This window comes from Macaca thibetana, chromosome 6 (genome assembly GCF_024542745.1).
Source record: "Macaca thibetana thibetana isolate TM-01 chromosome 6, ASM2454274v1, whole genome shotgun sequence".
In the NCBI taxonomy this organism is placed as follows: Eukaryota; Metazoa; Chordata; class Mammalia; order Primates; family Cercopithecidae; genus Macaca; species Macaca thibetana.
Window position 1 is genome coordinate 148948726 of NC_065583.1, and position 25876 is coordinate 148974601.

At 34.5% G+C, this 25876-nt stretch overlaps 1 long non-coding RNA gene across 1 annotated transcript; it reads right to left on the reverse strand.

The window, feature by feature from the left end:
* Positions 1-608: 608 nt before the first annotated feature.
* On the reverse strand, positions 609-25876 carry LOC126955958 (uncharacterized). The gene is made up of 4 exons (XR_007726207.1): positions 25817-25876; positions 17906-17960; positions 2288-2528; positions 609-942 (listed from the first exon to the last, which is right to left on the reverse strand). It is a non-coding gene; the product is annotated as an uncharacterized LOC126955958 (long non-coding RNA).

Below are 25876 nucleotides of genomic sequence, written 5' to 3' on the forward strand. Positions count from 1 at the left end.
TTATCTCTCTCCTCCTCCTCCTTCAATTAAATTCATATAATTTTTCTTAATATTTTCTCTTAGGTCTCTGAAATTTCATAATTTTAATTTTTCTGTTGTTTATATTGAAATATGCTTCATTTCTACTACTCTTTTCTGCTGCAAGTCCCAGTATTAAATGTTAAAGACCTAGTATTATTTTTTCTTTTCAAGATACTATAATTTTTATTTGTAGTATTTATTTTTTTTCTTTTAGTTTCCGTTTCTAACTTAAATAGCTTTATCTGTTTTGTAATCACCACCAATTAAGTCCTTAAACATATTGGCTTTGAATTTCCTTATCCTCTGAAGAATTATGTAAAATACCAAAGAGCTTTGATTATGCAGATTAGACCAATTATCATTTACCACATTTAAAACCAACACTTTTTTTGTTCAAAAAAACAAAAATATACAAGCATACGTAATGTAGTCTTTAAAAAACTTTACCACATACATATAACAGAATGATAGAAAGAAGGCAAAACAGAAGGTTTCAGCATTGTTATGAACATAGTTTTGACACTGAAGACTTTCTAAATGAAGAAAGAAGAGTCTTCAGACCATGTTTTGAGAACTTCTGGTCTAACTTCACTCGTCTTGTGATATTTGGAAATTCAAACTGATACTGAATATAGCGTTAAAGGTATCTTTAATTGTGGTTAAATAATACAAAATTTTCTCAGAATTTATGGCCAAGGTGATGCCATGTATTCATCAAACCATTACAATATTTTCCTGGGCACGTAAGGCAACTGCATTCCCTACCCTGTCCTATCTTCTGTGATACCTTGTGGCCAGTTTTATAATATAAAATATAGAAGAAATTATGTAACACTTGGTTTCCTGGATCATCACAACTTTCGCCAGCATTTTCCTTTATCTTTCTGCTCTTCGAAGAGTATCCAATGGTTACCTGCATTGCTACAAATAGGAGAAAGGATTTCTGAGTCACCACTTGAAAGAGAGTTACTGTGTCAAGATACATCAGCTTTGGAACATGTATAAGTCAGAATCCTTTAAGAGAGATTTTTAAGCCACTGAAATTTGGGAATTTTTGTTACAACAGCTAGAATATTTTCCCTGATACACCAATAACCACATTTTAGACTCACTTTAAACATATTATTCCCTACTAGCTGAACCTGGAGTTCTCCTTTCCTATATTCATCTAGCCTATGCTCCAGCCCATCTGCCCAAAAACTCATTTCTTTTCATCTGCAAAGTTTACATCAAGGCATGCCTTAATTTGTGATTCTAAATATGGCTATAAAGTTTAATTTTTAAGTATCTTTATTTTCAAGTATGCCTACCATTTGGAAACATAGTATTTTTACAACTGTTATATATAATTAGTGGTATTTTAAGTGACAGGAGGTATAAATGCCTGTCTTATGTTGAATATTGTTTATAGCTTCTTCCAGTTATATGCAGGTTGTGTTATTATCCTGTTCCAAAAGTTCTTCACAAAATAAAAACAAAGTGATTCTTTGCCACTCAGCTTGTAAGATATTTCTCAAACTTTTATCATTGCGTTTTTCATTCTATGACAAATCGATTCACTTCATTTTTCTGCATATGATATCTGGTCCCATAATTTAAAAGAAATGCAGAGAGCCAAGCCCTAATTACTTTCATGCTTTTCTAAAGTTACGAGTTCAACTTTCAGAATGCCCTGCCATAAAACTTTTAATTGGATATAGAATTTGCTTGTCACTTGTATATCCAGAAATATATCGTTATGGAAAACATGGAAGAAAAAATACATTTCTACTTGTTAAGCCCCCCATTTGAAGTAAAATAAATACGGTTTCAAGTTTTCTTCTCCCACGTACTGGCTGTGTGACCTAACAGACTTTGTGTGACCTTGGCTTTCTCATATTTATAACAAAAATGTACAAAATAAAATAAATTATTTTTGTGAGATTTAAAACTGATAATATTTCTAAAGTACTTTGTATAATTTCTGACACATAGATTTAAATAAATAATGTTTATTATTTTTATCTACTTTATGGAGTTATTTTTTAATTAAATGATGTCCTTGAAGAGCTACAGATGAATAAGAGCAAAGATTATTTTTCCTCCCATCACTGCAGCCCTGTCATAGGGAAGAGTAAATCTGTTATAAAAGAGTATACATTCTCTGCTAGTCCAAAATAACTATGTTGCTAATAATATAGCAACATTAAACTATGAAAATATTGAGTATGTGTAACTTGTTCATTGAAGGGATTAAATCTATTGTGGATACGCCAATGAATATTACCTTTTTCTCTAGCTTTCCCTTTTCTACCTCTTGATATAATCTTGGGTAGATCCCACAGCTCTCTGGTCAATCTGAAGTAATATACAACTTTTTTTCCGTCCAAAGATAAACTTCAAACTCACTTCCAAAATTTACACCTTCTTTGCCTTTTCAGTTTAGGGCACTGAGATTTTGGGATTGGCAGTGCCTGAAGTAGTTATTTATTTACTGTAACTCTCTTCATCTTGTGTTTTTTCCAGGTCTGGGGGAAGAGATATAACAAAAGAAATGTGTGGTAAGTGGAATAATGACCTCCATTGTTGTATATTTACAAATTCTTGAAGCCTGTGACAGTGAGTCTTACATGGTAACAGGAATCTTACAGATATGATTAAGGTTACAGACTTTGAATGCGAAGGTCACCCTACATTATTTAAGTGGACCCAATCTAACCTTGTGAGCTTTTGAAAGCAGAGAATCTTTCTCAGCTGTAATCAAAGAGAGATGATTTGATGAAGGCAGGTAAGAAAGATGACAACGTAAGAAGGATTCTATGCCCTATTGATGACTCTGAGATGTACAGAGTATGAGAAAAGACTGAGAGAGGATACTAGGAGGTGTGGGTTGCCTTCAGTTGGCAACACAATAGAGACCTCCGTCCTAGAACTACGTGGAACTAAATGTTGTCAATGCCTGAATGAGCAAGGAAGTAGATTCTTGCTTAGAGTCTCAGATAGAAAAGTAGCTTGTTGAAACCTTAATTTTAGTCAAATGAAATCCAAGGGATTTCTGACTTACTCAAACTTTAAGGTCATAAATATGCATTGCTTTAAGCCACTCCTTAGTAACTTGTTGCCTAGCAATAGGAAAATAATACAGAGAATAACTGATACAGTTTATGCTATTTACAATTCACTTTTAACTGATCCTGCTTTGCATATCAGGCATCTAAATTCTGTATTACCTAAATCTGTGAGTTTTTACAGCCCTCAATGTTTCCCTGTGCTTTGGAGTTCCCTGACTAATATGGTTTGGCTCTGTGTCTACATCCAAATCTAATCTTGAATTGTAATCTGCATGTTTCGAGAGAGGGACCTAGTGGAAAGTGATTGGATCATGGGAGTGGTTTCTCCATGCTGATCTCATGATAGTAAAGAAATCCTCATAAGACCTGATGGTTTAAAAATGGCACCTTCCCCTGCTCTCGCTCTCTCTCCTGCCACCATGTAAAACGTGCTTTGCTTCCCCTTCCCCTTCTGCCATGATTGTAAGCTTCCTGAAGAACCACCACCTCCCCCGCCCCCCACCCACCCAGCCATGGGGAAATGTGAGTAAATTAAACCTCTTTTCTTTATAAATTACCCAGTCTCAGGTGTTCTTTATAGCAGTGTGAAAATGGACCAATACACTGAAGTCGATTCTACGCTACGAGACAGAAAATTTTGTGACAACATTCTTCCACCGATCCTTGATACTGTATTGACTAGCTGGCTGCTTTCTCGGGAAGAGTCCCATCTAATTAATTTGAACTTTGCCACCTTTCACAGAACCACTTGATCTACAGGAAGCTCATAACTTCCTTGCCGTCTCTATGCCAAGGGTGGGAACTGTCACTACTTAATGAAGTACTCTTCCTTTTCCCTTGGGGATATTTGGCTTGGGGTGGGAGTGAGGGGCAGAGTAGGTAGAGAAAAGCCAAGGCAGTTCTCATCGGGCCTACAAACTCCTTGATTCTCCTTCCTGGCAAATTCTTTGATTATGTTACAAAGGCTGGTACTGGGGAGTTGGGATGGGTAATGCTTATTGACACGATTTGCCTTAAGATTAGCTTTGAAATACTTTTCTTAAGCTACAATGCCCATTCACTGAAACAACTGGAAAAAAATATGCTTTTACACATTTACTTTTTATTTATATTTTTAAAAGACGTCTTTATTTTTATTTCTTAACTAGAGACAGGGCTTCACTTTTATATAATTGAAGGCAACATATGAAGCATGACTTTATGTGTATCTTAGAGTTAGAAATGATAAGATGTTAGATATATGATTCTATTGTAGACTACTGAGTTTTTGTGATGGCTACATGGGCTCAGAAGGGTATTATTTAATTAAACATTAGCCATACAAGGATAACATTAAACCTGATTATCTTCCTGTCTTCTTACTCCACAAGTTCTTTCAAGTAACAGAAGTATAAGTACCTTTTCAAGTAGCTTTCCCTATTTAATACATTTTTTAAATAAAAAAATGTATTAAAAATCACTAGACTGTTTCAGGGTCAACACAACTGTATTGAAGAAGAGGCTAGAAGATAACTAAGACCACAGTTGTATCCAGTAACCAGACACAGAGCCATGTGAATGTAAGCACTGTTGGAAACTGGCAAGCAGTGTTTACATTTTCATTAACAAAAATGGCTCTCAGTTGTAAAGAAGGACCTTTCTAGAAATCTGGAAAGAATGAAAAGAACACAAATTATACTAATTGAAGTAATGGAAGCCAGCTTGTAAGGCCCAGACTAATCTCTTTTTCCGTAATAAGTCCCAGGTTCATCACTGGCTTGTATAGAACACAGACGGTGGAAAAAGAGTCACTCTAAGAGAGCTAAAACTGGGCTTTCCTGAATTCCTTGTACTAGCTTTTCCCTTGGCATACAGTTGAGAGCCCATATAAAAATTCCTTTTTACTGTAAAAAAATTAAATTGTTAAGCTATTTTTTTCATTGTTTACTACTACAAGATGACTGCAATGGAACCCAGTAAAAGAATATTCAAAGTCAATAATAAACTTTTCACATGAATGGAGGATGTAAAAACCCCATTTCATTGGCTTTGGAGGATGTAAAAACCCCATTTCATTGGCTTTAAGATTTTCATAACTTTCTCGTCCAGGAAGAAACCAATATCAGCACTTCTGGGAATCAAACTCTTACTTGAAAGAACAGTAGAAACAGTAGCAAAGACTGTGGAAAGATTGAACATGAAAGATCAAGATTTAGAGAATCAATCCACAGGAAACTGTCCAACATTCTTTCCCTAAAGAAAAACTAGCATATAAACCTGGTGTCTTCATTATCTAGCTTGGAGCAGCGCTCTCGGTGGGCCGAAACTTTGTTTACTGTTTGATTCTGTCTACCAGTCTACCTGCAGCTGATTCCCGGCAGGATGCCATGAGGGTATTTAAACTCTTTTAGATCTCTGTCAAAAACGAAAGAGCAGTTGACTGTATTGAAATAGATGTTAAGACATTTTTCATGTTAAACAGGGCTAAAAAAATAGGGGTGAAGAATAAGCTGTTTGGGAGAGGAAAAAATAACACAATCAAGGTTCTATGTTTTTTAATCCTTAAGAATAACTTAATGATCTGCATGTACTAGGTTATGTTAGGCTATATTTTAATAGAAATTTCAAGATTTATAATATCTTGTAAAATGTGTAAACCAGTTTCTCATTCCTTTTCTGATTATCAACAGGACAATTGAGATATGATAACCTTTTAGTTTTCTATATCTGTATCTATAAACTACAACGTTTCTGTTACTCTAAGAAACACAAAACTGTTTTTTTTTTTTTGCTTGTGCCAATATGACTGCTTCTATTTAATAAAACAAAAATATATTCACATTGCATTTCAGTGTCCAAAATATTAGAAGTTTGTTTGTTTGTTTGTTTGCTTTTTCCTTTTAAGTCACCTAATCATTCCTTGTGATTTTTCCTTTTTTTTTTCTGGTAGTGGTAGAATTTAAAGTCAACAATTTACTATTAATTATTTCTAGTTAAGAAAAGATTTTTTAAGTTTAAAAAAATTATTTTCATGCTAATGATAGACGTTCTTCCAGCATTAAACTTAATTGTTTCATCTTAATAATTCATATATGTTCTTTTTTTCACGGTTAGAGAAACACCAACAAGCTTTAGTCTGAGTTTGCTGCAAGTGAAACAATGGCAAATAGGAACTTTTTTTCTTTTAAGGATACTAAGTTGTGAAAGGGATTAAGCCAGTCATGAAAAAAATCAATGACATATTATTTTAGGTAGCATTTATGTTCCCCTTTGAGGTTCTCTCTTAGAGAAAGACACAAACTAATTGATTCAAGAGCAGAGATGAGGTAATTCAAACTTAACATTTAAACGTGTTCAACATAATACTTCCATAACAACTTTCTTTTTTTTTTTTCCTCGCCAACAGAAAATAAAAATAGAATACTGTTGAGTTCCTTCTCTGAGGAGGAAAAACCCTTCAAAAGCATACATAATACAGCCTATAAGGCACTAAGGGAAAAACAGCCTATTTGTACTCAATTCTCTTTATTAAACTTTACAGAAGAGCAAGCTCATATGGGTTCTGCCATCTGTTTGGGAAAACTTATAGATCTGGGTGATAAACACAAATAACTTAGCCACTAGAACACTTATTCACCTGTAAAATATTTACTAACTTTATTTTATTTTTCAAGCAAACTTACTCTAGTAAAAGTAAATCTAGGGGCAAAAATATGAGGAAGGACAGTAATATCTTTTACATGTAAACTGGCAATAGCCTGTTTCTGTTTGTGTGTGGTGGTCTATTTATTCATGCATTTGTGTTTCTTCACTGAGTAGATTTTTTTTTAATTGTGAATTTTTAAAGCTTGTGGAATAGAACTATTACTGTATTACTTGCTTTAAAAATACTGTCTAAAAATTAAGAGGCCATGTTTTGTGGTATCCATTTGTTTTAATACAGATAGCATCCTCAAATAAAAATGACATTTCTCAATTAAAATTAATCAAGTCATTTTTATGAATCAATATTACAAATATTTTAAGTCTAATAAGCATAGCCAAAGATCCAAACTGTGATAAAGGAAGTTTTACTATATTTAGAAAATAACACAATAATTATATTTCCAAGTGCCTGAAATCAATATGATTTCCTGAACAAATTTCTTCTTAATATGAATAACTCTTGTTGTAGGAGGTTCAATGAGACTGGCTAAGTAATATAACCTGAGGGCATCCAGGTTTAATTCCCTCTCTTCCATTTTCCTTAGAAGTGTTTCAACGATACTCATGGTTCACTCAGTTTAATGATCTGGGACAAAAGGAATGTGCCCATCTTGGTTTGCGGCTTTCTGCAGATAAGGCATTCATAAGTACATTGAGGACAAAAGCCAAGTACCACTATTTTTCTTCTTATAGAAAGCTATTAAGCACAAACAGAGTAAATTTAGAAATATATTTTAATATACCATCAGTTTGTCCTGGGTCTACTTCAAAAGGTGAAAGCAGGGCAGAATAATTTCTTAGCAGAATATCTTAATCAAGATCTATTGACTTTTTTAAGCTTTAAAATAATTTTAAGTAGTGCGCTTTCAGTACACCAGTGAATCTGATATTACCCACCACAATTATGCTCTAAAAGAAATATGGATTAGGAGATAATCATAGAATTGCTTTTTGTTATTCCTCATACAAAATCATAATACCAGTGAGAAATAGTTTTGAGGTAAAGGGGTTGAGATGTGTGGTGATACAATATCATGGCTTATGTTTGTTTATTATTTAAAAATAAAACTGAAAGTAATGTAGGATCTGGAACAGAACAATTCCGGAATCACAGCATTTTAATATGATAAATGATTCTGAAAGCAACTTTGTTATTTTTTAACTAATGTTGTTCAAATTACATTTAATTTTTAAAAACTGAAATGAGAAAATACACAGACATGACAACAATAACTCATAATCCATGTATGTTTTATACATTATTTTACCTTTATAAGGAAAATAATTAAATCTACTAATACAAAGAATTATTTTAAATTATTTGGAAGAGAAGAATAGAAATTGCCCCTTGTCTTGTCTTTGAAAACATGTTAGCAACGACATACAACGACAAAACGATTTCAGTGTCTTTGAAAAACAAATATATTCCATTAGCAAGCAGCTCTGCTGCCAGCCTGTGATCTTGATTTCTTATTATTCTTCACTTGTTTCTGTTTTTAATGTCAATCTGTTGTCAAAGTAACACATATTAAAATATATTTTTTGTATAAAGCATTAGATATATCTATAAAAGACTACAATGTTTATCGTGTATGGTATTATTAGTTTGTTGCTTTAGAGTTCAAGTTCAGCAATTAGATCTACTCTATCCCAACTAAATGAAAGAGCTTGGAAAAGTTAACCTCTCTACTTCAGTTTAGTCATTTTTTAATATAGGAATAATAATAAGACCTATTAAAAATGTGTTGTATCCTGATTTTTAATTCTTACATATAAAATCGCATATATAGAGATCAGAGAGAAAAACGCAAGAGTAGATGGAGAGGTAATGCTGAAGCCAAAGCTGAAGAGAGAGGAACCTGGGAACCTCATGTCAGGTACCCAAACACTAGGGCTTATTTCCTGCACTGAAAAGACCCTGGGAAAAGGGTGAGTGAGGGAACTGAAGGAGAGCTCACTCTTGCCATGGACCTCTGGGATACTAGCTACAAGGGACTCCCACATCCTCAGTGGACATGTGAGCTGGCAGGGAGATCTGTCAAAGGAACAGCAAGAGGCAGGTCCTTGAACAGTGTGGAACCCCAGGAGCATTTGGGCACTAGGAACCTCTGGTGGAGAATGGTCATAGAAGCCCATTCCACAGGGCTCCCCATATCCCTCTGGGTGGTTCTGGCTACAGTTGACCTCTAACCCAGGATAGAGTGGGGCTGGCTTCTCCACATGACTGGGGCATGTCTAGCTGCCATGCAAAAGTAGGTGCACAGCGCAGACTCCCCAGCTCAACCTGAGTGCATTGCTCCACCTGAAGTAAATTCCGAGTTACCTGGGGGCACAATGGATCTCCCAGCATAGCTAGAATCTGACCCAGGCCACAGGATGTCCCAGTGACCCCAAAGCTGTGGTGCACAGTTTGGGAGTACAGAGCTGAGATCTGTGGCCAGCACATAAGGTGGGGAGGAGTCCTCACCTACAGAGCACTGACAGGGGCTCGATGTGGAGCTTCCTGGGCTGGGGAAGGAGTAGGGTGTGCCTTCCTCTGCAGGACCAGTCAGGAAAGAGGGTGGCCTAACTCCCTGTCACAGCCTCTATCTGAGAGGGATCCACAGCGCAGAATACCTAAGAGAAGAAATGTGGGTATGGCAACAGCAGTCAGAAGGGGCTCCCCCAAAGCCCAAGAGTGGACCTGGTGAGGGAGCTGTCCCTTCCATGCCCACCACAAAGCAACCCAGTGAAAGCAAGGAAGTACAACAGAGCTTCATAGCTGGGTCTCAGCCTAGCTACCGGCCATTATCCTTAAAGACCATCTACTTCATTGCAGCCCAAACTGCAACACCAGAAATTATCCTGCCAATATATGCATCTATGAAACCATGCACAACAATTTACCCACACATCAACAGTCTATGCAGAGCACTGACCCTCTGAAAGCACGCAGAAATGAAACCAACTGACTATATTCAACTTAACCAAAGTTACAGGAACACTAACCCTTCCAGATATGAAAAAGTCAGCATGAGAACTCTGATAGATCAAAAAGCCAGAGTGTCTCCTTACCTACAAATGATTCCACTAACTCCCCAGCAAAGGTGTTTAACCAGTCAGAAATGACTGATATAACAGAAATTCAAATCTAGCTGGCAAGGAAGCTTATTGAGATTCATGAGAAAGTTGAAACACAATCCAGGGAATCCAGTAAAATGTTCCAAGAGCTGAAAGACAAAATAGCTGTTTTAAGAACCAAACTGAATTTCTAGACCTGAAAATAATGGCTACAAGAATAATACAATCAGAAGTGTTAACAGCAGAATAGAACAAGCTGGGGAAAGAATCTCAGAGTTCAGTGACTTGTTATTCAAAACAACTTAGACAATATTAAAGAAAATATAATTTTTTAAATGAACAAAGCATCTAAGAAATATGAGACCATGTAAAGAGAACAAATCTACAATTTATTGGCATTTCTGTAATAGAAGGGAAAATAAGCAACTTGGAAAATATATTTGAGAATATAGTCCAAGAAAATTTCCCTTATCTCACTTGAGAGGTTGACATGTGAACACAAGAAATACAGAGAACCCTGGCTAAATATTATAGAAAACAACCATTCTCAAGGCACATAGTCATCAGCTTCTTCAAGGTCAACACAGAAGAAAAAAACCTTAGAGACAACGAGAGAAAAAAACAAGTGATGTACAGAGAAACCCCATCAAGCTAGCAGGAGATCCCCCAGTAGAAACTGTAAAAGCCAAACAACATTGGGGGTCTATTTTCTGCATCTTTGAAGAAAATAAATTCTAACAAAGAATGTCATATCCTGCCAAACTAAGTTTCATAAATGAAGGGGAAATAAAATCCTTCTCAGACAAGTAAATACTAAGGAAAATTGTTCTAAGTAGACCAGCCTTACAAGAGGTCCCCAGGGAGTGTTAAACCTAGAACTAAAAGTATAAGACCTGCTACCACAAAAACATGTAAGCACATAGCCCACAGGCACTATAAAGCAAGTACATAATCCAGTATTATACCAACCAGCTAACATCATGATGACAGAGTCAAAATCACACATATTGATATTAACCTTGAATGTAAGTGAGCTAAATGCCCCAATTAGAAGACATAGAGTGGGTGAGCTGGATTAAAAGACAGGATCCAGCCATCTCTTGTCTTCAATTTACTCATGTCACATGGAAGAACACCCACAGATTTAAAGTAAAGAAATGGAGAAAGATCTATCATGCAAACAAAAACCTAAAAAGAGAGCAAGAGTCACTATTCTTATATCAGAATAATAAAACAGATTTAAAACAAACAAACAAAAATTTAAAAAACAGCAATGAAAGGCATTATATAATGATAAAGGGTATGATTAAACAAGAAGACTTAACTATCTTAAATATATACACACACAACATTGGAGTACCCAGATTTGTAAAACAACTCTTCTTTGGCCTAGGAAAACACTTAGACAATGACCCAATAATACTGGGAAACTTCAACACCTCATTAACAGCATTAGACAGACTATCAAGGCAGAAAACTAATGAAGCAACTCTGAACTGAAATTCAATACTTGACCCCATGAACAATTGAACCTCTACAGAAAACTTCACCCAACAATCACAGAAAATATTTTCTTCTCATGTGCACATAGAACCGATTATAAGACTGACCTCATATTCATTTTAAAGCAAATCTCAATAAATTTTAAAAAATTGAAATTATACCAAGAACAATTTGGGACCACATTATAATAAAAATAGAAGTGAATATCAAGAAGACCTCCAAAACCACACAAATACATAAAAGTAAACAAGTAGTTGCTGAATAACTTCTGGATAAATATCAAAATAAAGGTGGAAATAAAAAATAAGTCTTTGAAATTAGTAAAATATAAACTACAACTTAATACAGTCTCTGGGATGCAGCATATGCAGTGTTCAGAGGAAAATTTATAACCCTAAATGCCCTCATGAAGAAGCTGGAAAAATCTCAGATTCATAATCTTAACATTACATCTAGAGGAACTAGCAAGAAACAAACCAACCAACCAACTTTGAAGCTGGCAGTAAAAATATAACTAAAATTTGGGAAAAACTTATGCAAAAATCCCTAAAAAATATGAGGAAACCAAGAGTTGATTATGTGAAACATTAAACATGAAGATATATAGATAAATAGATGATTGATAGATAGATAGATAGATAGATAGATAGATAGATAGATAGATAAAGAAAGAAAAAGAGGGAAGATCCAAATAACTACAATTAGAAAAGACAAATATAACATTATAAATTATAACTAATAACATCATAAATACCATAGAAATATAAAAGATCATCAGAAAATAATATAAACAACTTTATGCTCACAACTCAGAAAATCTGAAAGAAATGAACATATTCCTAGAAACCCACAACCTTCCAAAACTGAATCAGGAACAGATTGAAACTGTTTAGACAAATAGCATACTCTAATACTGAATTACTAATAAAAAACCTACCAATCAAAAAAAAAAATTCTGGACCAGAGGGATTTACAGCCAAATTCTATCAGACTTACAAGAGAAATCAAGACCAGCCTGGGTAACACGGTGAAACCCCATCTCTATTAAAAATACAAAAAATTAGCCGGGCATGGTGGCACATGTTCGTAGTCCCAGATACTTAGGAGGCTGAGGCAGGAGAATCTCTTGAACCTGGGAGGAGGAGGATGTAGTGAACCATGATCGCACCACTGCACTCCAGCCTGGGCAACAGAGTGAGACTCTGTCTCGAAAAAAAAGAAAAACTAATACCAATTCTAATAAAACTAGTTCAAAAAAATCACAAAGGAGAGACTCCTCCTTAACTTATTTTATAATGCCAACATCAGCCTAAAACCAAAATCTGGCAGAAAAATGATGAACAAAGATAACTTGAGGCAAATATCCCTTGTGAACATAGATGCAAAAATCCTCCACAAACTTCTACCAAACTGAATTCAGCAACACATCAGAAATTAATTCATCACAATGAGGTATGCTGTATTCCTTGGATGCAAGTTTGGTTCAACACACACAAATCAATAAATGTGATTCACCACATGAACTGAATTGAAAGCAAAAATCATATGATCATCTCAATAGATAAAGGAAAAGCTGTCAATAAAATCCAACATCCCTTCATGATATAAATTCTCAGACTAGGCATTGAAGGGACATATCTCAAAATAATAAGAACCATCTATGACAAACCTACAGCCAATATCATACCGAACAGACAAAATTGGGAAACATTCTTCCTGAGAAATGCAACAAGACAAGGATGCTCACTCTCACCATTCCAATTCCACATAGTATCAGAAGTGCTAACAGAAGCAATCATGCAAGAGAAAGAAAAGGCATTCAAATACAAAAGTAAGTAGTCAAACTATCTTTCTTTGCTGATGATGTGATTCTATGTTTAGAAAGTCCTGAAGACTCCACCAAAAGGCTACTAGAACTGAAAAATAATTTTAGCAAGGTTTCTAGATAAAAATATCAATGTACCAATAATCAATAGCATTTCTACACACCAATAATTGCCAGACAGAGTCAAATAAAGAACATAATCCCCTTTATAATAGCCACACACACACACACACACACACAAAAAAACATACCTCTGAATGCAGCTAACCAAGGAGGTGAACGATCTCTACAAGGAGAACATAAACAGTGCTAACATATGTCAGAGACAACAAAAATAAATGAAAAACAAACAAACAAATGAACAAACAAACAAAACCTTCCACTCTCATGAATTGGAATTGGAAGAATCAACGTTGTTAATATTGCCCTAGTAACCAAAACAATTTGAAGATTCAATGTTATTGCTATTAAACTACTAATATCATTCTTTACAGAATTAGAAAAAAAGAATACTATTCTAAAATTTGTAATAAAATGTATATGGAACAAGAACAAAAAAGAATCTGAATAGACAGACAAAGCAATCCTAAGCAAAAAGAATTAAGCCAGAGGGATCACATTACTCAATTTCAAACTATACAATAAAGATACACTAACCAAAACAGCATGATACTGGTAGAAAAACAGAGACCTATGGAACATGGTAGAAAACTCATAAATAAAGTTAAACACATATCATCATCTGATTTTTCACAAGGCTGATAAAACCAGCAATGGAAAAAGGACTTTCTATTCAAAAAATGGTAGTGGGATAACTGGCTAGTCATACATAGAAGAATGAAACTAAATCCTTACCTTTCAGTGTATACAAAACTTAACTCAAGATGGATTAAAAATTTAATGTAAGAACTCAAACTATTAAAAGGCTGGAAGAAAATCTAGGAAATACCCTTCTCTTTTTATTTTATTTTATTTTATTTTATTATTATACTTTAAGTTCTAGGGTACATGTGCACAACGTGCAGGTTTGTTACATATGCATACCTGTGCCATGTTGGTGTGTTGCACCTATCAACTCGTCAGCACTCATCAACTCATCATTTACATCAGGTATAACTCCCAATACCACCCCCCCCATCCCCATAATAGGCCCCGGTGTGTGATGTTCCGCTTCCCGAGTCCAGGTGATCCCATTGTTCAATTTCCACCTATGAGTGAGAACATGCGGTGTTTGGTTTTCTATTCTTGCGATAGTTTGCTGAGAATGATGGTTTCCAGCTGCATCCATGTCCCTACAAAGGACACAAACTCATCCTTTTTTATGGCTGCATAGTATTCCATCATGTATATGTGCCACATTTTCTTAATCCAGTCTGTCACTGATGGACATTTGGGTTGATTCCAAGTCTTTGCTATTGTGAATAGTGCCACAATAAACATACGTGTGCATGTGTCTTTATAGCAGCATGATTTAGAATCCTTTGGGTATATCCCCAGTAATGGGATGGCTGGGTCATATGGTATTTCTAGTTCTAGATCCTTGAGGAATCGCCATACTGTTTTCCAGAATGGTTGAACTAGTTTACAATCCCACCAACAGTGTAAAAGTGTTCCTATTTCTCCATATCCTCTCCAGCACCTGTTGTTTCTGACTTTTTAATGATTACCATTCTAACTGGTGTGAGGTGATATCTCATTGTGGTTTTGATTTGCATTTCTCTGATGGCCAGTGATGATGAGCATTTTTTCATGTGTCTGTTGGGTGTATGCATGTCTTCTTTGGAGAAATGTCTGTTCCTATCCTTTCCCACTTTTTGATGGGGTTGTTTGTTTTTTTTATTGTAAATTTGTTTGAATTCTTTGTAGGTTCTGGATATTAGCCCTTTGTCTGATGAGTAGAATGCAAAACTTTTCTCCCATTCTGTAGGTTGCCTGTTCACTCTGATAGTAGTTTCTTTTGCTGTGCAGAAGCTCTTTAGTTTAATGAGATCCCATTTGTCAATTTTGGCTTTTGTCGCCATTGCTTTTGGTGTTTTAGACATGAAGTCCTTGCCCATGCCTATGTCCTGAATGGTATTACCTAGGTTTTCTTCTAGGATTTTTATGGTGTTATGTCTAATATTTAAGTCGCTAATCCATCGTGAATTAATTTTCGTGTGAGGAGTAAGGAAAGGATCCAGTTTCAGCTTTCTACTTATGGCTAGCCAATTTTCCCAGCACCATTTATTAAATAAGGAATCCTTTCCCCATTTCTTGTTTTTCTCAGGTTTGTCAAAGATCAGATGACTGTAGATGTGTGGTATTATTTCTGAGGGTTCTGTTCTGTTCCATTGGTCTATATCTCTGTTTTGGTACCAGTACCATGCTGTTTTGGTTACTGTAGTCTTGTAGTATAGTTTGAAGTCAGGTAGCGTGATGCCTCCAGCTTTGTTCTTTTGACTTAGGATTGTCTTGGCAATGCGGGCTCTTTTTTGGTTCCATATGAACTTTAAAGCAGTTTTTTCCAATTCTGTGAAGAAACTCATTGGTAGCTTGATGGGGATGGCATTGAATCTATAAATTACCTTGGGAAGTATGGCCATGTTCACGATATTGATTCTTCCTATCCATGAGCATGGTGTGTTCTTCCATCTGTTTGTGTCCTCTTTTATTTCACTGAGCAGTGGTTTGTAGTTCTCCTTGAAGAGGTCCTTTACATCCCTTCTAAGTTGGATTCCTAGTATTTTATTCTCTTTGAAGCAATTGTGAATGGAAGTTCATTCATGATTTGGCTCTCTGTTTGTCTGTTACTGGTGTATAAGAATGCTTGTGATTTTGCACCTTAATTTTGTATCCTGAGACTTTGCTGAAGTTGCTTATCAGCTTAAGGAGATTTTGGGCTGAGATTATGGGGTTTTCTAAATATACAATCATGTCATCTACAAACAGGGACAATTTGACTTCTTCTTTTCCTAACTGAATACCCTTTATTTCTCTCTCTTGCCTAATTGCCCTAGCCAGAACTTCCAACACTATGTTAAATAGGAGTGGTGAGAGAGGGTATCCTTGTCTTGTGCCACTTTTCAAAGGGAATTTTTCCAGTTTTTGCCCTTTCAGTATGATATTGGCTGTGGGTTTGTCATAAATAGCTCTTATTATTTTGAGATACGTTCCATCAATACCGAATTTATTGAGAGTTTTTAGCATGAAGGGCTGTTGAATTTTGTCAAAGGCCTTTTCTGCATCTATTGAGATAATCATGTGGTTTTTGTCTTTGGTTCTGTTTATATGCTGGATTACGTTTATTGATTTGCATATGTTGAACCAGCCTTGCATCCCAGGGTTAAGCCCACTTAATCATAGTGGATAAGCTTTCTGATGTGCTGCTGGATTCTGTTTGCCAGTATTTTACTGAGGATTTTTGTGTTGATGTTCATCAGGGATATTGGTCTAAAATTCTCTTTTCTTTTTGTGTCTCTGCCAGGCTTTGGTATCAGGATGATGTTGGCCTCATAAAATGAGTTAGGGAGGATTCCCTCTTTTTCTATTGATTGGAATAGTTTCAGAAGGAATGGTACCAGCTCCTCCTTGTACCTCTGGTAGAATTCGGCTGTGAATTGTCTGGTCTTGGACTTTTTTTGGTTGGTAGGCTATTAATTATTGCCTCAATTTCAGAGCCTGCTATTGGTCTATTCAGGGATTCAACTTCTTCCTGGTTTAGTCTTGGGAGAGTGTAAGTATCCAAGAAATTATACATTTATTTTAGGTTTTCTAGTTTATTCGTGTAGAGGTGTTTATACTATTCTCTGATGGTAGTTTGTATTTCTGTGGCGTCGGTGGTGATATCCCCTTTATCATTTTTTATTGTGTCTATTTGATTCTTCTCTCTTTTCTTCCTTATTAGTCTTGCTAGCGATCTATCAATTTTGTTGATCTTTTCAAAAAACCAACTCCTGGATTCACTGATTTTTTGGAGGGTTTTTTGTGTCTCTATCTCCTTCAGTTCTGGTCTGATCTTAGTTATTTCTTGCCTTCTGCTAGCTTTTGAATGTGTTTGCTCTTGCTTCTCTAGTTCTTTTAATTGTGATGTTAGGGTGTCAATTTTCTATCTTTCCAGCTTTCTCTTGTCGGCATTTAGTGCTGTAAATTTCCCTCTACGCACTGCTTTAAATGTGTCCCAGTGATTCTGGTATGTTGTATCTTTGTTCTCATTGGTTTCAAAGAACATCTTTATTTCTGCCTTCATTTCGTTATGTCCCCAGTAGTCATTCAGGAGCAGGTTGTTCAGTTTCCATGTAGTTGAGCGGTTTTGATTGCAATACGCTTCACAACTTCGACTTCTGCAAAGAATTTTTGACTAAATCCCCAAAAACAATTACGACAAAAACAAAAATTGTCAAGTGGCACCTAATGAAACTAAAGATCTGCACAGCAAAATAAACTATCAACAGAGTAAACACACAATCTACAGAATGGGAGAAAATATTCACAAACTACTCATACGGCAAAGGCCTAATATCCAGAATCTCTAAGCAACATAAACAAATCAACAAGCAGAAAACAACTTTATTAAAATGTGGGCAAAGAAAATAAACAGCTACTTTCAAAAGAAGACATATGAATCACCAAAAAACATATGAAAAATGCTCATCATCTCTAATCATCAGAGAAATGCAAATCAAAATCACAATGAGATACCATCTCACAACAGTCAGAATGGTTTTATTAACAAGACAAAAAATAATAGATGTTGGCAAGGCTGCAGAGAAAAGGAAATACTTACAGACTGTTGGTGGGAATGCACATTAGTCCAGACACTGTGGCAAGCACTTTGGAACCTGAAACAGAAATACTGTTCAACCCAACAATCCCGTTACTAGGTATATACCCTAAAGAAAATAGATAATTATACCAAAAACACACACGCACTCATATTCATCACAGCACTATTCACAACAGGAAAGATGTGGAATTGACCTAGGTGGTCATCCATGGTGGACTGGGTAAAAAAGGTGGTATATATACCCCATGGAATACTACACAGCCATAAAAACAATGAAATCATTTTTTATAGCAACATGGATGCTGCTGAAGGCCATCATCCTAAGCAAATTAATGCAGGAAGAGAAAACCAAATACCACATGTTCTCACTTACAAGTGGAAGCTAAACATTGAACTTACATGGACATAAGCGAGGGAAGAATAAACATTACCAACTATTAGAGGGGAGGAGTAACAAAGGGAAGGATGTGGGTTGAAAAACTACCCACTAGGTACTATGCTCATTGACTGGGTGCAGTATACCCATATAGCCACCTGCACATGTACCCCTGTATCTAAAATAAAAGTTGAAATTTCAAAAATATATAAAATCACATCTATAAAATATATATGTGCATTTGCCAACAAATATTTACTAAGTAACTATGACATGATACCAAAAAACCTTGTAGCTACTGTTAAGTATTATAAAGAAAAAAATAAACAAACCAGCAACACCATTAGTCATAAGAACTCTACTCCCTCAGACACGAAATGATATTTGGGAGTTATGCAGCTTAGTTATACATTCATTTAGGACTTTATAACTAATTCTTCCTGTAATAGTCTGCTTTAAAAATTACGGCCATTAGGAGATAAAATACTTCACTTTAAAAGAGACTTTAAAAAATGTAGTTATCTGAAAAACTAAAAACAAATGAAACTAGTGTTATTCTTTATTATAACATGTAGTGTTAACTCTATTGTGTAAGAAATGTCTTGAAAATTATGAAATGATTGGAAAAACACTTATTTTTACTTCAATGACCTAGATTGCAGGGGACTGACAAATTGAGGCTTGTCTTGGAGACATAAATGTGTATGAAAGTTTCAGTTATCCCCTGGGCAACGTAAAAGAAACAATGGACCTCATGTGAGTATAAATTAATGTCACTTTTTGGAATACAAATATTCTGGCCCTGAAATGCTACTTCTTGGTTAGTCTTTTATTCTACAAAGAGGGCTATACAAGCATAATAGTTCAATCCATGTTTCTAACAAAAATTTGAAGTTATTTTTAATAAATAACTTTAAACAAATTACTATACTGTTGTACATCTTCACGACGAAATACTTTGCTGACACTGTAAATAAGGAAACGAAATTTTATATACCTACCTAAGGAGATTCTTTCTAGAGGTTAAGAACAAATTTTAAGATAGTGCAATCGTATTATTCCAGTTACATACAAAGTCATAGACTCCAACACTCTAATAGGTATTTTATGAGTATATGTATATATTTGAACATAGAGAGAAAAGCATTTAGGACTTTATACATTTTACTGATGGCAGCTCTTTTCTCAGGAAAAAGAACTAAAGGTCCTCAAGATAAATAAGTAATGTAATTTCATCAATAAATGTCAAATTTTAAAATAAAGTAAAACTACTACAACTGGCTGTGGAATTATTCTGTTCAGAAATTCTCCTTGAGATTTGCTCATAGAAAGGAGTCAAAGCAAGAAAAGAAAATACATGTCCCAGAAGTTCAATAGGCTTTTCTCAAGAAAGGAAAATGGGCCTAGAATTCTGCTTATTTCTAGCAATCTAATGTGACCAGATATGGTCAACAAACCAGAAACACAATCAGAAGGGTAATTTATATTCACCACTTGAAGTAGTGAGGAAGAAAGTCTGCAAGGACTTACCAGTACCACAGGAGACAACATAGAAATAACAGAGCTGAAGACAGGCAACTTCATTGTCAAATACAAAATGTGGGGGAACATCAGTATTTTAAGTTTTCTGGGAAACATACTATGTATGATCATATTGGGTAAAATTCATGACCTCCTCTTTAAGAAAACTCATCTTGATGACCCACTATTTAATCTAGTGCTTCTTTAGGTCATAATTTTGTTTCTTCGAGTGAACTTTGCGTAGAAACCATGTCCCATGATATGTCATCCCTTATCAGAGTTATACTGTATATTGGAGTAGAAATTCATTTGGGATCTTGGAGAAAACTAGTGTATTAATTAATTCTGTGACTTGAACGTCTCATTCCTAGGTTGTAGGCTGAGCTTTGTACTTCTATCCTTGAAGGAGTGAATTCCTTTCTGGACGCCCTGGGGAAGAATGTTTATTTGCTCATGTACATTGTTAACAGAATTTACTCCCTCAAATTTGTAAGGCTGTGGGTACCCTTTTATTGCTGCCTGCCAGCTGAGAGCCACTCCCAGCTTCTAGAAGTTGCCCAAATCCATGCCCTTGGGTCCATGCCCAAATCTGGACAAAGCGGCTCAAGTCACTTTCACGCTTCAACCTCTTTTGCCTCTTTCATATTCAGATTTCTCTGACTCACTTATTTTATTTTTATTTTTATTTTTTTGCCATTCTCCTTCATATTTAAGGTCCTATGTAATTATGCATATGATTTAGAAAAGGATAATGCCTCTAAAATCCATAAACTTAATTCCATCTGCCAAGTTACTGTTGCCATGTAATGTAACAAAACAGAAGTAACAACAAGGACATCTTTGGGCACAGGTGGCAATTACACTGCTCAAGACAATATATTTGATCTTTATTAGTGCAGACAATTATTTATTTCAAGTTGTAATTAAACACTTGGTAAGTATAAAGAGTAACAGGGTTAGTGAACTTTCAGATAGTGATGGTCTTGTTTTTGTTTTTGTTTCCTGTTTGGCTGATTTGAAGATGAGGATGAGGATGTTCACAGTGAAGTGAGATGTATTCACTTGTTTGAAATTTGTCAACTTTTCTGAGAAGTCTTGGAGAAAAATGAATTAATTTTTAAGCTAAAGATAATATTCTGACAAATACCAAAGTTGAAAAAAACCCTGATGATATAGAAACAAGTAGAGGGTGGTTTTATATCTGCGTATTTTCATCCTTACTTTCAACCCAAATTTTTAGAGAAGTTGTCCTGTCACAGCAACAAATGCAGATGGCTTTACTTAAGGATTTAATTTTTCCTTTGTATTTTAGCAATTCCTACAACACTTTTTTATTTCTTAATTGTAGCTGTAGTTTTTACATTTTCATAGGACTTAAAATAGTGCCACTATTGAAAATTTTGCTCTAGAAGCAGTATTTAAAATTATGATATTACCCAAATAAAAATGGAAAACTAATAAACACACAAAATATGGTAATGCAACTCACTAATCACTACATAATGGCAATAGAGTGATAATTAGCTCAGAGGTCAATTCATGATATTTCAAATTCATAAAAAGAACATTTCCATGAATGCTAGTATGTCAAAAAAGTAGAATAAAAATTCTAGATGTGTTTGAAAATAAAACTATCATTTTTCACATAGAGTTGACTTATTCTACAGTCTGAGTAATTTCGGCCTTCCACAGACAGTAAATTTAATGAACATCACCCTAACTTCTGATCCACCGCTAAAAGTTAAGGTGACAATCTAAAGTCTAGACACCAAAGTAAAATACAAAGCACTTGAAATTCAAGGTAAAAACTAATATTAAAGTGAGATCTATACTTTCTCTAAATTAAAACTTGTGAACACAGGCAATATATGATGCAGTAACGTTAGCAAATTGCATTCATGTCACAGTTGCCAACCTGCCTATTTTTTAAATGAAGGAAATGAAGAAACCCACATGGAATTTTTGTCCATATGTCTATTTGCAAAGCTGAATAGATGAGGAAAAAAATGATTTTGAGAATGTACTGAGTGTTTTCCAAGGCTTTGTAATGGGATCTAGAGACCCAGTTTTACAATCTGAAATAATATGGCTTCATATGATTGAAGTTTTTCAAAAGAGGGTCAGACAACTGAAAGCAGAAGAACTTAAAAATCTGATCTAAAAGACAATCTATTTAGTGGTTATCAGTCAACCTCTATCCCCAGCCATCTATTTCATATTTAGACCCTGTCCATTGCGCTTGTGACCCAAGTGACTATGCTGACAGCGATGAAGGTTATTCATGAGCTCAATAAAATGGACTTTCCCTTGTCCAGGTCACTTGAACCTCTGTTTGAACATGTCCAGAAGAAAGATCAACCCTGAGCACAAAATATGACATCATTTTCCAGGGTATCAGCCAGATACCAAGTTGCACAGTGATCATAGAGAAGAACTTTAATCAGGCATGGGATAGCACTTTTTTTCCTCACTGAAATAGACACTGCAAGGAAATGCATATGCCTGTCTGTCAGTAACATTGCTGATACACAGCATGGTCTCTGACCAAAAATTTGATTTTCTAGTAAATGAAAGTGAAGATTGAGTTCATGGTGATGAAATTCAGTGAGTTGGTTATATTACCATTCAGCCCGAATCAGCTGTCCTGAAGAAACAATGGAATGATCTTGAAAGTTAGTTATGGCTTCAGAAAGAAGATAATGTGTTACCCTGCTGGGGAAATGCCCTCCTCAATTTGTTACATGCTCAGAACCAGTGACCAATGTGTTGTCTCCCCAAAACCAGGATTCACAGGGCCAGAAATCCAAGGGAGGAGACAGCTCCTCTTCACTATTACCCTTTGGCAAAGAAAGTATACCGAGTGAGGTTACTGAAGAGGAAAGTTTATATTCTTTTTTTTTTTTTTGGTGAGATGGAGTCTTGCTCTGTCACCCATGCTAAATTTCAATGGCGTGATCTTGATCTCGGCTTACTGCAAATTCTGCCTCCTGGGTTCAAGCGATTCTCTTGCCTTAGCATCCCAAGTACCTGGGATTACAAGTGCCCATCACCATGCCTGGCTAATTTTTGTATTTTTAGTAGAGACAGAGTTTTGCCATGTTGGCCAGATTGGTCTCAAACCCCTGACCTTAGGTGATCCATCTGCCTTGCCCTCTCAAAGTGGGGAATGACTATATTCTTACTACCTTTCAGGGATAAGAAAAAAATTATTAGGAATGCAGGCAGTAACCTGGGTTTATTAATTGTATTCCACTGTTATAATTTTAAATGTAAATCTACCTCAATAGACAGTTTTGCTAATAACTAAAACCCATCAAGGAGGAATATTAAGGTCACCCAGTTAGACAAGGAACCACGACCAACTGAAGTGGCATTTTAGACAAAGAGAATAAAGAATCAACATTTACAATAATAAAAATCATAAAAGCTATGATTTTCTGGCCAATGGAAGAAATGAGGACTTTCATATTTATATGGTTTTCTGCCTTATTTTAGTGTGGGTGTATTTGTAAATATAACCAGTACTTTCCACTTGTTTCTCCTCACCCATACTCTTCCCATCTAGCATCAGTTTTGTTTATAGTAATTAGTTTTTATTCACATTTCAATAACACAAATGTGAAGAGTGTGATCTGGCTATAAGCAGAATAAACATTATTTTAAAAAGAATAAGTTGATCTATGGGAGTTTGTTTCATCTTTTGGGGAGATTATTAGTACATTTCTGGTTTTAGTAAAGATAGCTGTGTCATGAGGAGATTCAATTAGATTACAACAGTGATAATAGCTTTTGAAGGAATGAGAAAATGAGACTGATATTATGTTAAGATACATTTATAAGAATAAATTGTTGTCCTATATCTTGATAATATTTAAAACTATTTTCTGTTGCATTTAATTATTTCCCTGTTTATTAAATAATATACTAGTATTTGATCGAATAGGTTTACAATTATGAGATTAGACTTTTTTTTTTTTTTTAAAAAAAAAGGATGTTTGGTTTCTTAGGTTTCCTTTACAAAAATAACTTTAACTACCTGCAGAAAGATTTTTGGTGATTTATTTTATTTTATTTTCTGAACCCATATGTATTGCTACATGTCCTTTCACTGCATGAATTTCATAAAAGCTCAATCATTACATAATTTAAGTTTCACTTATTCATTTTCATAAATCACTACATTTTAGTATGAATCTTAACTTACCTGAAAAAATACTAGGTTTTGCTGCTTAATATATAACTTTATAAATTAATCTCAGTATATATATCTCTGTAACTAAACTTTTACTTAAAATTAATGCAATATTTCAGTCTGTTCAAACTTGGGTTTTTCAACTGAATTCTGGTAGTATAGTCTATTTATAGAGAAAAAAAATGCCATGCAAATAGCATTAAAATGCCTTTTAAATGTTGCATAATGAACACCACTAATTTATTTTGTACTGTTGGGGTGCATGATAAGCAATAGCATGGCCTACATAGAAAATTAAACTATATTATTTACATTGTTTATTTATATAATTGAAAATCGGTAAAAAATCAACAACATAATGACTGTACAAAATCAAGATTTTAGTCAATTCTAGTGGGGAAGGAAACAGGACAAAGAAGCCTGTGTAAGAGACTGAAGTTTTCTATTTATTGACCTAGGTGGAGAAGAAATGAGTAATAGTTCTGTAATTATTTATTAAGCAGTTCAGTTTTGCATCTATGTTATATTGCACCATCCAGCTACGAAGAAAATATACCTGTAATAAAATGTACAATAATCTCAAGAAAATGTGCTTCCAATTGTTGTTAAATACTAAATTATTCTCGGTAATAACGTTACCAAGAATAATATTACCAAGAATATTACCAAGAATAATTTAGTATTATGTTTGCAATTTTATATTTTAAATTTATTTGTACTTGGATTGTATAACTTTTTAAATATCTCTAAGAAAAAGTGTTATATCAGTATTTTCTAATTGTTTAAAAAATAATTTAAAATATAATACAAAATACATGGTTGTATACTAAATTTATAACAGTCACATATAAACTGTTATAAATATATTACCAATTATTTTGCCTCACCTGAGACATATTTTATATGTAGTATTTTATGCTTTAAACTCTCTGAGCTATTTTCTCTGACCTAACATTAATAAATTATAAAAATTCAAAATGAGAAATTTCCTCTCAGAATGAGCTAAGAATTAAATCATTTTCTCCCTTTAATATTTTACTTTATTTAAAAATTTCTAATAAACCTTTCTGAAGATATAACTCTCTAAGAAGCTAATAAGATATCCTTAGTAATTTTTCTGAACACTTTAACAAAGACCTGTTTGACATTTCAGCACTTTAATAAACCAACTTAAAAAATTTTAAAGCTTTGCTTTCTACAGACATATGGATTATTATTTTAAGGCAGATTTATAGTATTTTCACTAAATTGTTGTTTAAAGAAAGTTCATTTTTAAGGGTTAGAGTATAATATGGGACTATTTCTTCTAAGAATTATATAAAATTATAGCTAATAGAGCTGGAGCCAGTCTTAGAGTTTGCTTCAATCAATGCTCCCTACTTAATAATGAGTAAAGAAAGATCCAAAGAGAGGAAGTAACTTTCAGGAAGTCAACTTAAGAGACTAGTTTCCAAAAGAATTACATTTCCTTAAAATTTTACCTAGTTTAAGTAACTCTTGATATTATGAATCTTTGTTGATTCTACATTATCATTTGATTCACTGCATTCAGCATTTTAAATTAAATTAAGGAGTAACAGAAACATGATTTTGATTATGCATTAACCTCAGACCCAGTGTTTATCTAGCTTTTAATTATAGAATAAATGTAAAATCCAAGAAGACTGCATTTTTAGATTAGTAGTAATTTTTACGCAATAGGTATCTAGCAGAGGAGTATTTTGGAACAATTTTTATTCTTCCATTAAGCTTCAAGCACTTGGAAATAGTAGAGAATACTGTTACTTTAGACATCCCAAAACACACCTCACCTAAAAGTTACCTGTTTAATGAGCTGTCAAGGGTAAATCTATGTCACACCTTCTCTGGGACACCATTTTCA